At 47.9% G+C, this 14,915-nt stretch overlaps 1 long non-coding RNA gene across 6 annotated transcripts in view; it reads right to left on the reverse strand.

Moving 5' to 3' along the window:
• Window positions 1-5,784: 5,784 nt before the first annotated feature.
• Window positions 5,785-14,915, reverse strand: part of LOC128595423 (uncharacterized) — a 32,361-nt gene continuing 23,230 nt past the window's right edge. For all 6 annotated transcript variants that reach the window (XR_008382922.1, XR_008382924.1, XR_008382921.1 and 3 more), the window contains 2 exons: window positions 13,994-14,206; window positions 5,785-7,016 (listed from right to left, as the gene is read on the reverse strand). This is a non-coding gene — a long non-coding RNA (uncharacterized LOC128595423). The remainder of the gene's footprint in view (window positions 7,017-13,993; window positions 14,207-14,915) is intronic.

The raw sequence follows: 14,915 nt of genomic DNA on the forward strand, positions 1-14,915 counted from the left end.
ACCAGAGCACTCTATGGAGGGTGACAAAGACTCTGTTTCAAAAAAAGAAAAAAAAAGTTGCACCTGTTCCAGCTGAGATGCCCAAGCTCCTCCTGTGTCTTGGGTCTGCATCCTCAGCCCACGTCTCAGGTTACACCTTGTATATGTGTTTGCCACGAGGTGGGCCAGGGCAAAAGTCCCCACCACTTAATAATAACAGCAATGCTCTGTGAGCTCCTATTCCCCTAAACAAACCTTGGACATACAGATTATTACCCTCATTTAACAGAAGGGGGAACCGAGGCTTAGATAGGCTTATCTGCTGTGCTACACAACCTCTCTATTTTGTTCTGTCAAGAGCAGAGACTAACTTCATTGCTACATACTCAGGGTCTAGCCCAGGGCCCCAACATGGTAGCCTTGGGTGCACTCTGTCCAAGGACTAATTAGAGGCCTGGGGCCGGGCACAGTGGCTCACGCCTGTAATCCTAGCACTCTGGGAGGCTGAGGTGGGTGGATTGTTTGAGCTCAGGAGTTTGGGACCAGCCTGAGCAAGAGTGAGATCCTATCTCTGTGAAAAACAGAGATGTTATGGTGCTTGCCTATAGTCCCAGCTACTGAGGCTGAGGCAAGAGGATTGCTCAAACCTAAGAGACTGAAGTTGCTGTGAGTTATGATGCTACCACACTATCCAGGGCAACAGAGTGAGACTGTCTCAAAAAAATAAATAAATAGGGGCTGAGGGAATGAGTGGTAGGGCCCTGTGCCCATCTGGACCATGTGCTTGCCTCTCAGGCACCCCAAATTGTTTCTGAGGCTGGGCACCCCATAGGAGCTCTCTCCAAGGGCTTCGCACTGGGCAGAGGGGCTGCGGGGAGCAGAGAACTCCTCCTCACTAATTCCAGGCCAAAGCAGGGAGGCAGATGAAAGAACGTAGATGACAAAGTCTTTGAAGTTATGACATGAAAGTAACCCTGATTGGCTTCATTTAGAGCAGTGCAGAGGAGAAAGAGCCAGAATCAAATGAAGCCTGTTCCCAGGGCCAGCAGCTCTCCTTCTCTGGCGGCAGCAGGTGACAGTGGAGAGTGCTCAGGGGCCCCACTGCAACTGGGTCACTTGGGAAAGGCGAATGGTACCATCCCCACCTCTTTAGAGGAAAACAGAAGGGAAAGTGGGTCACAGAGAGACAGAGATGCTGAGACATTAGAAAGAAAAAGGGAAATAGTGACCAGCATGAGGAGAGACAGTGAGGTGGGGACATCATAAAAGAGAGAAAAAGAGAGAGAGCGCTAGCCGGCCTCTGCCCTGTGTACATACGCACACATGCACACACACACACACCCCACATACACGCATGTACCTTCCCTACATGGGCCCACAGGGGCGCTTTTCTCTGCTTTCTGGGGACCGGGAGCAGCTGGGGTGGCTGTGCCCCAGGCTCCTCCTCCTGAGGTCTGCCCGGGCTCTCTACACAGCCATGTTGGCCTCCAGAGTCCACTCCTCTTCCCCTGGCCCTTGCAGCCCTGCAGATGGGAATAGCTCTACTGTTACTTGTCCCAGCTCCCTCTTTGTCAAGAGTCCTTTTCTTGGCCCAGGTGCAATGTCTCACACCTGTAATCCCAGCACTCCGGGTGGTGGAGGTGGAAAGATCACTTGAGCTCAGGAGTTTAAGACCAGCCTGAGCAAGACTGAGAACCCATCTCTACTAAAAATAGAAAAAATGAGCTGGGCATGGTGGCAGATGCCCAGAGTCCCAGCTACTGGAGAGGCTGAAGCAGGAGGATTGTTTGAACCCAGGAGTGTGAGGTTGCTGTGAGCTAGGCTGACACCATTGCACTCTAGCCTGAGACGCTGTCTCAAAAATAAAAATAAAGAAAGAGTTCTTTTATTAAACCTTCCCTGATGCCAGGCATGGTGGCTCACTCCTGTAATCCCAGCACTTGAGAGACTGAGGCCAGTGGATAGCCTGAGCTCACAGGTTCAAGACCAGCCTGAGCCAGAGTAAGACCTCATCTCAAAAAATAGGTGGATAGTCCCAGCTACGGAGACTGGTGCTGTAGTCTCAGCTACTTGGGAGGCTGAGGCAAGAGAATCACTTGAGCCCAAGAGTTGGGGTTGCTGTGAGCTATGAGGCCACAGCATTCTACCTAGGGCCAACAAAATGAGACTCTGTCTCAAAAACAGAAAACAAAACCCTCTCCAAAAAAAACCCTTCCCTGAATTGCCCAAATGAGCATGCCACCTGCTTGCTACTGAGTCCTGGATGAGAGAAGGTGGGATATCCTGTGCTTCTAACCTTAAGCCCAGAGCTCCAGCAGGGTGGCGTTGAGTGCACTCAAGTAGGAAAGGGCGGTACATTCAGAGGACAGAGGCCCGCACTCCTGCTGTGAGAGGCTGTACTCCCTTCAAAAGTGAAAGGGACACTGAACACAGACACTTTCAGAAGGCAGCAGCCAGCACAGACTTCTCCGGGCCCCACATCCTCCTGAGCACCCATGCCTGGCTGTTTGATAACTGCATCCCTGGGCTCGGTTGCAGTGATCCCCAGAGGACAGCTCTTAAGATAAATAAATAAAGCCTCCACTGAGTGCATGCCCGTGTCCAGGCTCTAGGTCCTATTTTTAGAATGTAGGACAATGTTCTCCCAGAATAGACAAGACACACTAATCCAGGAGAGAGGCCTGAGAGAGATGAAGACGTCGAGTCTAGATATGAATTAGTGGTGAGTATATTATTTGAAGAAATGTTGAACAGCTAGGTAAATATTTGATACCTTTGAATTGGAGCCGGCAGTTTCACAGGCAGAGTGGGGGCAGCTACTGGAGACATCCACTTCCTCCCTGGTGTGCCTGGCTGTCACACCCCAGTCTTTAGGCCACCTCTGGCTGCATGCTGAGAAGTAATTACAGCTGCTCACCTGCTAGATTCACCTGCCCTGGGGCTCAGGGACAGTGCTTACTGCGTTAGTATCCAAGCAATTTTTCTTTTTTTTTTTAATATTAAATCATAGCTGTGTACATTAATGCGATCATAGGGCACCATACACTGGTTTTATAAACAGTTTGACACATTTTCATCACACTGGTTAACATAGCCTTCCTGGCATTTTCTTAGTTATTGTGTTAAGACAATTATATTCTACATTTACTAAGTTTCACATGTACCCTTGTAAGATGCACCGCAGGTGTAATCCCACCAATCACCCCCCCTCCGCCCCCTCTCCCTCCTCCTGCAACTTTTCTTTTGTTAAAGAAACATTTATTTTCCAGCAGTGCCTGTGGCTCAAGGAGTAGGGCGCCAGTCCCATATGTCAGGGGGTGGTGGGTTCAAACCCAGGCCCAGCCTTAAATATGCCATCATCTTATTAACGGGAGGAGGCATCTGTGTCAATGGTCTTTTTTTTTTTTTTTTTTTTGGACTTGGTCAGAGAGCATGAACCCTGTTTTGGGCCTTCCAGTCTGTGACTCAGGAAGGGATTCCCAGAAAAACAATCCAGATTCCTTTAGCTCGGAAAATAGGCCTTGCCTAAATGGAACGAGGCTGGGGATGGAACCTCCAGGTGAAGGGGCAGCCTGGAGAGTCTTTGCGCACTGGCCGAGAATCAGCTGCTAGGAGCGTAGAGGCAGAAAGGCCCAGGAGGCCATGGTGCGAGGTGTAGCCGTCCACCTTTACACCGGTCTCCCCATCCGAGAGTGGGGCGAGCCTTGGCACCCCCAGTTTACAGATGGGAAACAAAAAATCTACGATATGGCCCACGTCCCTATCGGCGAGGGTCAGAGCCGAGCCCGGAGTGACAGAGAGGGTCTGGGAAGAGGTCTCCAGGCTACGGCATGGGGGTTACTAGAGCAGCAGCTCATGTTAACGCGCTCTCGACCTGGGCCCGGGGCTTCGGTCTGCTCAAGCAGTGCCTGCAAAGGCTCCCCAAGGCACGCCTTCCTTATCAGCCCCCACTTCCCAGGAGAGAAAACGGGGTCCGGAGGTACAGCACGCGGTGGAGAGTCTTCTGCTGGGCTCTGGCCGGGCGCACGGGGCTCTGGCCTGGGGACACTGGCCCAGAGGCGGAGGCCCGGGGAGTCCTTGCCGCGTCTCGCGGGCGGGAGGGGCTCGGGGTCGCGGACCCGAGCTCCAGGACCCGCGCCCCGGCCGGGCCTCCCCGCACCTGCCCGAGAGCCGCCGCCAGATGGCAGCAGACGCTTTGCGATGGTGACGCGGGGAGGGCGCACCGGCCGGGGCGCAGGGCGAGGGGCGCACCGTCTGGGGCGCACGGGCCGGGGCGCACCGGCTGGGGCGCGGGGCGAGGAGCGCCACGCGGGGAACCCACTAGCCTGTGCGGCCCCGCGCCCTCCACCCCCGCCGTCCCCCGCCGGGCGCGCTGACAATCTGCCCCTCTGGGGCGCGGGAGCCTGGAGGGAACCCCCGCCTCCCCGACAGCCGCCCCACGGAGCGCTCCCTCCGGCCAGCCGGTCTGACACACCTCTCGCCACCCTATAGGACGGGGGCTGTCACCCCACTCAACCCCCTTATAAAATGGCCTGAATGGATGGCAGATGGCAGAGCGAGACCCTGCCCTGTGTCTCCTCCCTCCGAGGCCCCAGCTGCCCCCCCCACCCCCGCCCTGCCTCCCGAGCTTCTCCGCCCCCGACGGCCCCGGAGCTGGGCCTGGAGCCCGCAAAAAGATGGGCTTGCCCAGGAGCGGGTGCCGGCCCGAGAGCTGGGTCAGGCGGGGAGCTGGGGGGAGAGACTATGGGAGGAGGCCAGGCCGCCCAGCCCCACCCCGGAGTGGCCGAGACAGTGGACACCGCGAAGAGAACGCGCCCCCAGCGCGGACAGGGGGGAAGGGACAACCACTCCGCGCTACACGGGAACTGAAGCCAGGGGAGCCGCGGACCCTCGTGGAGCCAAAGGCGCAGGTGTGGCGAGCATAGAGAAAGCGCCAGACACGGCCCCTGCGGCAGCCTTCGTGACTCACGAGGACCACCTCCTCCGCCTGCCAGACAGAGTCCCGCTGGCCGTGCACCTGTGCCGGACCCGCCCCGCCCTCCGCGGCGCTGGAGCCGGGACCCGCCGCCCTGCCCTGGGGCTGTCGCTGCTCAGGCCCCGCAGCCGGCGAGGCCCTGGGGTGCCTGCCTTGCAGAGTCCTTAGAAAAAGATAATAAAAACGATGAAATAAACTACAACGACCAGAAGTAGGAAATTAAATTAAATTAAAAGACCGCGATGTGGAATGGCCCTGGTCTCCTGCCCTCCCTCTGGGCTGGTCGCTTCTGCTCTCTGCTGTCCCTGGATCATCCACTAATTGGACATAGGAATGCGCGCTCCTGTGAAATGGAAGGAAAGGTGGGAAAGGGCGGGAATTGCGAAGGGTTAGCGTTCCCACCTTCCAGTTCTCAGGGCCTCAGCCCTATCAGGGCCTTCATTTCATTTCATCTTAAATTTCTCAATTCGCTTGTAGTTTAGTTTGTACTGTATTTTACTTTCATTGTTTTTACTCTCTCTTTTCCTAAGGACCCAGCCTTAACAATGCTGAGCTGCCCCAGCCCCACAGGTCCCTGCCCTCCTAGCCACAATTCTTGAAGGCATTGCTGCTGATCTGTAGGGTCGGCAGCCCTGGGTCTCTGAATGACCTCTGATCTCAGGAAGAACCCAACAGCTCAGCCGGCTGGGATCTGCCCCTACTCACAAGATCATTCTCACTCCCCAGGCCTCCTTGAGCTTTAATAAACAAAGGCTTCCCACAAATTGATAACGAAAGAAAAATGAGCCAAGATAGGACCAATGAACAGAAGAGGAACCACGTGTGTTCTATAAGCAGTGACAAGACCCTCAGCTTCTCCAGGAGTCAGGAACATTCAGATCATTCAACTGAGAACAGCACCCATGACGTGACAAAATTCAAAAGTTCATAGCAAGGTGCCTCCAAGGAGGTTGCCTTGGGAAGCAAACCTAACCAGGTCATTGCCAGAGAAGGGGCAAATTGCTGTATTTTTTGCACAGTAACTGTGCATCATTTATTACAATTTAAAATGTCTATGGCAGATTTTCTCAATGTTGACAAAATCCAGAAAACAATAAAGAACAAATTTAACAAGAAAGACTCAGCATTATAAGTTTGTAGGTGTTATTAAAGAAGATTAAAGGGGCTCGGCACCCATAGCTCAGCGTTAGGGCACCAGCCACATAGACCAAGGCTGGCAGGTTCGAACCCGGCCCTGATGCCAGCTTAACAACAACTGCAACAAAAAAATAGCCGGGTGTTGTGGCAGGTGCCTGTGGTCCCAGCTACTTGGGAGGCTGAGGCAAGAGAATTGCTTAAGCCCAAGAGTTTGAGGTTAGTTACTGTTAGCTGTGATGAGGCCACGGCACTCTACCCAGGGCGACATAGTGAGACTCTGTTTCAAAAAAAAAAAAGATTAAAGGTATTATTTGCATGGCATATTACATTTGTGGGTAAGAAGACATACAATAATAAAACATCAAGTCTTGCCCAAATTATATTTCAGAGTCACTGGAATTACACCGGTCTCTGTTTTCCATTGTGTGTGCCTCTGGCTTGATCATCTTCTCTTTTATTTTTCTTTTTTGTTTTTTTCTTTTTTTGATCATCTTCTCTCACTGGTTAGCCAGTACTCTGGAATGATGTGGACTAACAGGCCACCCTTCTGAGGGCAGAACGTTGGTTACGACGGCAGCTCTTCCACAGTGGCCAACTTAGATTTCCTTTTGCCGTCCTTGAGTCAACTTTGGTAATCTCTGTTTTTCTAGATAGTGTCCATGTTCCTTTAAATTAAGATTGCTGCTGTAAAGACGCACATCACGAGGTCTGTACCTGAAACTACTGCCTCATTTATAACAATATTTTTGGCTTTCTTCCTTCTTTTTCTAAAACTTGGACCTGAAGGAGTCTTTCAAATTAGTTTTTAGAAGACTCCCATTTGGCCAGCAGGTGACTCATGCCTATAATCCCAGCACTTTGACAGTGGATTGCTTGAGGCCAGACGTTCAAGACCAGCCTGGGCAACACAGTGAGGCCCCCATCTCTACAAAAAGAAAAAAGAAAAAATACATAGGCATATCTAGTGGTGGGCACCTGTAGTCCCAAATACTCAGGAGGCTGGGTAGGAGGATCACTTGAGCCCAGGAGTTGAGGTTACAGTGAGGTTTGATCCTGCCACTGAGCTCCAGCTTGGACAACAAAGGCAAAGAGACCCTGTCCCTACCCCCCCCAAAAAATCATATTTGGGTTTGATTACCTTATTCTTGGTTTTCTCTTACTATTTGCAGTTTTTACCTTTATGACTTCCCTCCAACTATTTGTGTGTGTGTTGCCTTTTTTACTGCTCTTATTTCTAATTTCCTAAATTAAATACTTAAGTGGTTTTTTTCCCCCACCTTTTTTAGTAACAAAAGAATTTACTTACTGTAAGTTATCCTCTGATTGCAGCTTTGGGTTGGGTATAAAATGTTCTCTTAAATTCTTTTTTTGATCTATATGTTAATGTTGGTTTTATTTCCAAGTATTAGTATGTATTATAGGTTAGTTTTTCTCAATGATTTTTTTTTTTAGAGACAGAGTCTCACTTTGTCACCCTTGGTAGAGTGCCGTGGTGTCACAGCTCACAGCAACCTCCAGCTCTTGGGCTTAGTTGATTCTCTTGCTTCGGCCTCTTGACTACTTGGGCTACAGATGGCTGCCACAATGCCCGGCTATTTTTTGTTGCAGTTTGGCTGGGGCCGGGTTTGAACCCACCACCCTGAGTATGTGGGGCCCACCACCCTGAGTATTTGCTTGTGGTCAAGAGCATCCTTGATGTCTGGACTGTCCAGGGGACATAAGAGTTTGAGGCTCAGTGAGTAGGGTGCTGGCCCCATACTGAGGATGGCATGTCCAAACCAAGCCCCGGCCAAAACTGCAACAACAACAACAACAAAAATAGCCAGGCATTGTGGTGGGCGCCTGTAGTCCCAGCTACTCAGGAGGCTGAGGCAAGAGAATCTCCTAAGCCCAAGAGCTGGAGGTTGCTGTGAGCTGTGACTCCACGGCACTCTACTGAGGGCAACAAAGTGAGACTCTGTCTTAAAAAATAATAATAATTGAGGCGGCGCCTGTGGCTCAGTCGGTAAGGCGCCTGCCCCATATACCAAGGGTGGTGGGTTCAAACCCGGCCCCAGCTGAACTGCAACCAAAAAAAAATAGCTGGGCGTTGTGGCGGGTGCCTGTAGTCCCAGCTACTTGGGAGGCTGAGGCAAGAGAATCGCTTAAGCCCAGGAGTTGGAGGTTGCTGTGAGCTGTGACGCCACGGCACTCTACTGAGGGCAACAAAGTGAGATTCTGTCTCTAAAAAAAATAAAAAAAATCATTGAGAAAAACTAACCTATAATACATACTAATACTTGGAAATTAAACCAACATTAACATATAGATCATAAAAAGAATTCAAGAGAACATTTTATACCCAACCCAAAGCTGCAATCAGAGGATAATATTCAAAACTAAAGAAATCATTTTATTTATTTATTTTTGAGATAGAGTCTCACTATGTTCTCCTGGGTAGAGTGCTATGGCATCACAGCTCACAGAAACCTCAAACCCCAAGGGTATGAGGAGAATGGATAGTCTCCATTTATAGAGTAAAACTTACAACAATTAATCTTTTTGCTGTATTATTCAAATGTTCTACATCTTCTATAGCTTTAGTCTTGTGAAATCTACCACTTTCTGAAAGAGATACAAGGCATCATCATTACCCAAAAGTGATTAGACTAAAGAAAAAAGAAAAAGAACACTTCAAGGTTAATGACCTTGGGAGAGGGCAAAAACATTTATCTTATCCAATATTTGCTGAAGTGTAGGTTATAATGCCAACCATGTATTAATTTTTAAAACAAATATAAACCCTATGTACTTCCCCATATGTATGTTATACTTGAATAAAAAGTTTGCGTAAAAACAATAAATTTAATGTTGACTTTTTGGAAGCATAATTTTCCTAGTAAAATTATATGATAAAATGACAAGACACCCTTCACATTTGACTTTTGCAACACTATTATGTTTTGCAAAAGGTTATTGATGGCTTCCGCTCTCATCCTAAGGGCCTCCCTTGATCCTTTGCTATTTTTATAAGTCAGGATTACAAATGACAGAAACCTAATTTAGCAACTTAGACAAGCTAAAAGCTTATTTTTCTTACATGACAAAAAAATCTGAGGGCACACAGATGGCCTGGTGCCATTGCTCACAGGCTCGTCTCTCTGACTTCTGGCTTTGCCCTCCTGAAGCTTTCCTTGTTGTGTTCCTAAAATGCTGGACGTACCTGTGGTCATCCCATCCGTGTTCCAATTCAAAAGGGGCACGACACGGGGCAAATAAGTTTGAATGAGTTTATTCTGACCCTTGTTTATCAGGAAAACAATAACTTTCACAGAACCCTCACAAGGATACTTTTTAATATTTTTCATTGGCCAAAAATCATCACATGACTATCCCTAGCTACAAGGGAGTCTGGGAGGTGAGAAGTTTTAAACATCGTCACATGACTATCCCTAGCTGCAAGGGAGTCTGGGAGGTGAGAAGTTTTAAACATCGTCACATGACTATCACTAGCTGCAAGGGAGTCTGGGAGGTGAGACTTTTTTTTCTTTTTTTTTTGTAGAGACAGAGTCTAACTTTATGGCCCTCGGTAGAGTGCCATGGCATCACACAGCTCACAGCAACCTCCAACTCCCAGCTTAAGTGATTCTCCTGCCTCAGCCTCCCGAGCAGCTGGGACCACAGGCGCCTGCCACAACGCCCAGCCATTTTTTTGCTGCAGTTCAGCCAGGGCCAGGCTTGAACCCACCACCCTCTGTATATGGGGCCGGCGCCCCACCGACTGAGCCACAGGCACTGCCCAAGGTGAGACGTTTTAAACATCATCACATGACTATCCCTAGCTGCAAGGGAGTCTGGGAGGTGAGCACGACACCATCCTGAGAAAAATTAGATTCCTGCCAGTGAGACTAGAATGAATTCTGGGTAGCAATTAACAGGTTCTATAACAATAATAAAACCATCTTCTTTTGAAATATCTCTTTTTATTTGTGCTGAAATTTCTCTCTTTCCCACTGTTTACTAATCTCACTTGGTCAGCAGCTCTGCTGTGATTCTAGCAATTCTCCAACATCATTTTTTTTGCTGTTATTTAATTTTTTTTTTTTTTTTTTATGCTTGACTCCTGTAACTCAGCAGCTAGGGCACCAGCCACATACACTGGAGCTGGCAGGTTCAAATCCAGCCTGGGCCTGCCAAACAACAACAATGACAACTGCAACTAAAAAATAGCCGAGCGTAGGGCGGCGCCTGAGGCTCAGTCGGTAAGGCGCCAGCCCCATATACCGAGGGTGGTGGGTTCAAATCCAGCCCCGGCCAAACTGCAAAATATCCGGGCATTGTGGCGGGCACCTGTAGTCCCAGCTACTCGGGAGGCTGAGGCAAGAGAATGGCTTAAGCCCAGAAGTTGGAGGTTGCTGTGAGCTGTGTGAGGCCACGGCACTCTACCAAGGGCCATAAAGTGAGACTCTGTCTCTACAAAAAAAAAAAAAAAAATAGCCAAGCGTTGTGGAGGGCACCTGTAGTCCCAGCTACTTGGGAGGCTGAAGCAAGAGAATCATTTAAGCCCAAGGGTTTGAGGTTGCTGTGAGCTGTGATGCCACAACACTCTACCCAGGAGAACATAGTGAGACTCTATCTCAAAAATAAATAAATAAATAAGTAAATAAAATTATTTCTTTCGTTTTGAATATTATTATTATTAGAGACAGAATCTCATTTTGTTACCCTCAGTAGAGAGCCATGGCGTCACAGCTCACAGCAACCTCCAGCTCTTGGATTAGGGGATTCTCTTGCCTCAGCCTCCTGAGTAGCTGGGACTACAGGCGCCCACCATAATGCCTGGCTATTTTTGTTGTTGTTGTTGTTGCAGTTTTGGCCGGGGCTTGGTTTGGACATGCCATCCTCAGTATGGGGCCAGTGCCCTATTCACTGAGCCACAAGCACCGCCCTTGAATATTATTTCTAAAGCTTCATAAAATTCTATATTTTTATTTCAAAATTTATAGTTTCATTTTGTAATCAGCTTGGATTATATCATATTATGGGCTATTTCTATAATCATCAAGAGGCTGGCCATCAAAATGTTGGTGCTTTAGTCCAGGATAGATGCTAACAGCACACTTGGAGGAGTGGTTGAGTGGGAATCATTTTATAAAAGCTTAATTCATCAGTACCTGGATTCAAATGGTTAACTGTAAATCATAATCATAGCTGTGAAAATTTGGGCTAGTTACTCAACCTTTCTGTGCTTCTATTTCCTCATTTGCAAAATGAGAATAGTTTATCAGTTATTTATTTCTTCAAAAGAAACTACCCCATGGCAGCGCCTGTGGCTCAAAGGAATAGGATGCTGGTCCCATATGCCGGAGGTGGTGGGTTCAAACCCAGCCTTGGCCAAAAAAAAAAAAAATAGGAAAAGAAAAGGAAATCACTCCAAAAATTCTAAACCACCACCATTTTATTTTCTCATAATTCGGGGGTTGGGGCCAGTTTGGTTTGGGCTCAGCTGGGTGGTTCTTCTGCTGATCCTCCCTGGGGTTACTCACGCAGTGACAGTATTCTGGCAACTCAATGAGGGCTGGCAACTCTAAGATGGCCCACCCCATGTCTGGGGGTTGGTGCTTGGCCACAAGTCTTTGGCAGACCAGCCTAGACTTCTTCATGTGATGGAAGTGTTCCAAAAGCATGAGAGTGAAAAACTGCAATGTCTTCTGAGCCCTAGCTCAGAAGCCACAAAAAGTCATCTGCACATTCCATTGTGAAAGCAAGTTGCACACATAGATCAGACTCAATGAATGGAAAAGTGATTCTACCTCTTAAAAGGACATGGTATAAAGTCACATGGCAATGGTCTGTGTGCACATGGGTGGGGAAATTATTATAGTCATCTCGGCAAACGGTAATAAATCATGACGCATAATCTGTGTGAAGTGCTTAGGGCCAAGGCTGGCACATTCTAAGGGCTCAATGTTTATTACTCTTTATCACCAACATTGTTGTTATTGTACGAAGAACACTTTTGTTTCCCAAAGCAGCTTCTTAACTGTAGGAATTTGAATAATAGATTCAGATAATTGATCCTGTATATTAAAACCTACCATTATATTTTTATCATGTTCTTTGTATTCCTAGACTTTTGCTTTACGTGTTTACTGCCACCACATCACTCGGTACGTACATGTTTATGAAGATTTTAGTTTCTCTGTTACCTGCATTTCTGTGTTTTGTGACCTCCTGGTGCTTCCCCAGAAAAAGGAAAAAATAGAGAAATAAGCTGAGCAAGGAGGAATAAAAACAGATTAGCTAGTTTACTTTTAAACCAGCAGCTAAATTACTTATCCGAGCAGTTCCTGCCTTTGCTAGGATCCTGGCCTGTAAGAGACATGGCTTACAAACACCACTGCTGGGTCTGTAAACACTCTGAAGAAGAGAATGGCCCCAGAGGAAGCTAGTGGAAGGCCTGGTGGGGGGAGCATCAACCAGGCCATCCCCTGCCCAGTCAACAGTCAAAGCAAATACCCATCGTGGGGATTTGTATTATGGCCAGGGCAGAGATCAAGGGAACAGCTCAAGCCCGGAGATATGGGCAGAAGGGTTTGTAACCTTATCATAAAGAAGACGCCTTTGGGTGGCAATCAAAGGAAAATTCTTCTGTCCCACCAAGTCTTCAGAGGAGCCTGACACCATCAGAGCATCTACTCCATAGAGAACTAGTGGGGATTGACCTCCTCCAAGGAATCTGTGTGTGACCACAGACAGGAGGCTGCCCCCACACAAGGCTCAGGTTTCAGATTTCTCAAGGCCGCTCAGACCCTTAACGTTAATGATTATAGGTAGAATAAGAACTAACATGCTTACTCAGAGAAACTGCTGATGTTTTTGTTCCCTTCCTCAGCTTACCCTCTGGGCTAAATGAGACAACAGCCTTCAATAAAAGCTGAGTGGAACAAACACTCAGGGCCACTTGCCGGAACTCCACAAGTTAGTGGTGGTCCTCTGTGTTCCCACCTTTGAAAACTCTAGTCTGCCTGTAATGTCTTTTTATCTCTCCCCACTTTTAACTTTCAGCCAGCTCCACAGGTCTTAAAGGACTCTGCCCCCAGGGCAGGACCCCGGCACGTCCCCACTTACCATCATACTTCTCTTTATTTGCATTATTCCAGTATCTCCTTGATCAATGATTAAATTTCAACCTTTTACTGTATATTGTAGATGTGTCTTATATAAACAAAATCAACTGTACTTTTTCTTTTTCCAATTTGATAGGAAAATGCATAGTTTATTATGGCAGATGATATATGTTGGGTTTCTTCACTCTTCACTTCTTCACTTCACTTCTTCACTCTTACTGAATATTTACTAATTCTGCAATGTTTTTCTTTGTGTTTACTAAATTATTGTTACTTTCCCTTTCACATTTACCAACCGTAAGCTCAGGTTTCTCATCATTCTTCCCCCTTTTTAATACAGAAATTCCATTATGCTTTTCACTTCCACTAGTGGCTACCTTTCCATCCCTAACAATCGCAGGGAGCTGTATTTCTTTTTCTTTTTTGAGACAGAGTCTCACTATGTCACCCTCGGTAGAATGCCGGGGCATCACAGCTCACAGCAACCTCAAACTCTTGGGCTTAAGCGATTATCTTGCCTCAGCCTCTCAAGTAGCTGGGACTACAGGCGCCCGCCACAACACCCGGCTATTTTTGTTGTGGTGGTGGTTGTCATTGTTTAGCAGGCCCGGGCTGGGTTTGAAATCTCCAGCCTCGATGCATGCGGCTGGCGCTGTAACCTCTGTGTTACAGGTGCTGAGCTAGAAAGTGTATTTCTTTACAGACTGTAGTACTTATCTGTTTTAGTGTAACAAATCACCCCCAAAACATAGCAGCTTAACAACAACAACAACAAAGCCCAGATATTTGTTACCTCAGTTTCTGTGGACCCGGAGTCCAGGAGGAGCTTATGTGAATGGTCCTGGCTGGGGTCTCTCATGAGGCTGAAATCAAGTGTCAGCTCAGGCTGCAGTCAAGACTTCACTGAGCTGGAGGATCCTCTTCCAAGGTCACTCACATGGCTGTTAGCCGGGGGCTTCAGTCTGTTGTCTTTGGTCTTCCACAGGGCTTCTCATGACACAACTTCCTTAGGAGAGAGAAAGAGGGAGAGAGAGAGAGGATGTCCTGGTGTGTTATTTTTTTAATTTCAGATTAATATGAGGGTACAAATGATTAAGTTACATTGCTTACGTTTCTAAGGCAAAGTTCCAGTTGTGGTTGAGCCCTCCCCCAGGATGTGTGCCACGTACCCTAACATTGTGCCCATTAGGTGAGAGCACACCAATCCCCACCCTCCTCCCCTCTCCCGCATCACTCCTCCTCCCTCCCCCTTCTTGAATTCAGTTGTATTTTTCTCTTGTGTGGGCATGCAATTTTTTATCTATTGGTTTCATATTAGTATTGAGTACATTGGATATTTGCTTTTCCATTCTTGTGATACTTTACTAAGAAGAATTTTCTTCAACTCCATCCAGGTAAATACAAAAGATGTGAAGTCTCCACCTTTCCTTTTTTTTTTTTTTTTTTTTTGAGACAGAGTCTCATCCTATTGCCCTTGGTAGAGTGCCGTGGCATCACAGGCCACAGCAACCTCCAATTCCTGGGCTTAGGCAATTCTCTTGCCTCAGCCTCCCAACCAGCATTGTTTTTTGTTGCAGTTTGGCCGGGCCAGGTTTGAACCCACCACCTTTGGTATATGGGGCTGGCGACCCTACCCACTGAGCCACAGGCACCACCCAAGTCTCCATCTTTTTATATGTACTCCATGGCATACATATACCACAGTTTATTAATCC

This window comes from Nycticebus coucang, chromosome 10, assembly GCF_027406575.1.
Source record: "Nycticebus coucang isolate mNycCou1 chromosome 10, mNycCou1.pri, whole genome shotgun sequence".
Classification (NCBI taxonomy): domain Eukaryota; kingdom Metazoa; phylum Chordata; class Mammalia; order Primates; family Lorisidae; genus Nycticebus; species Nycticebus coucang.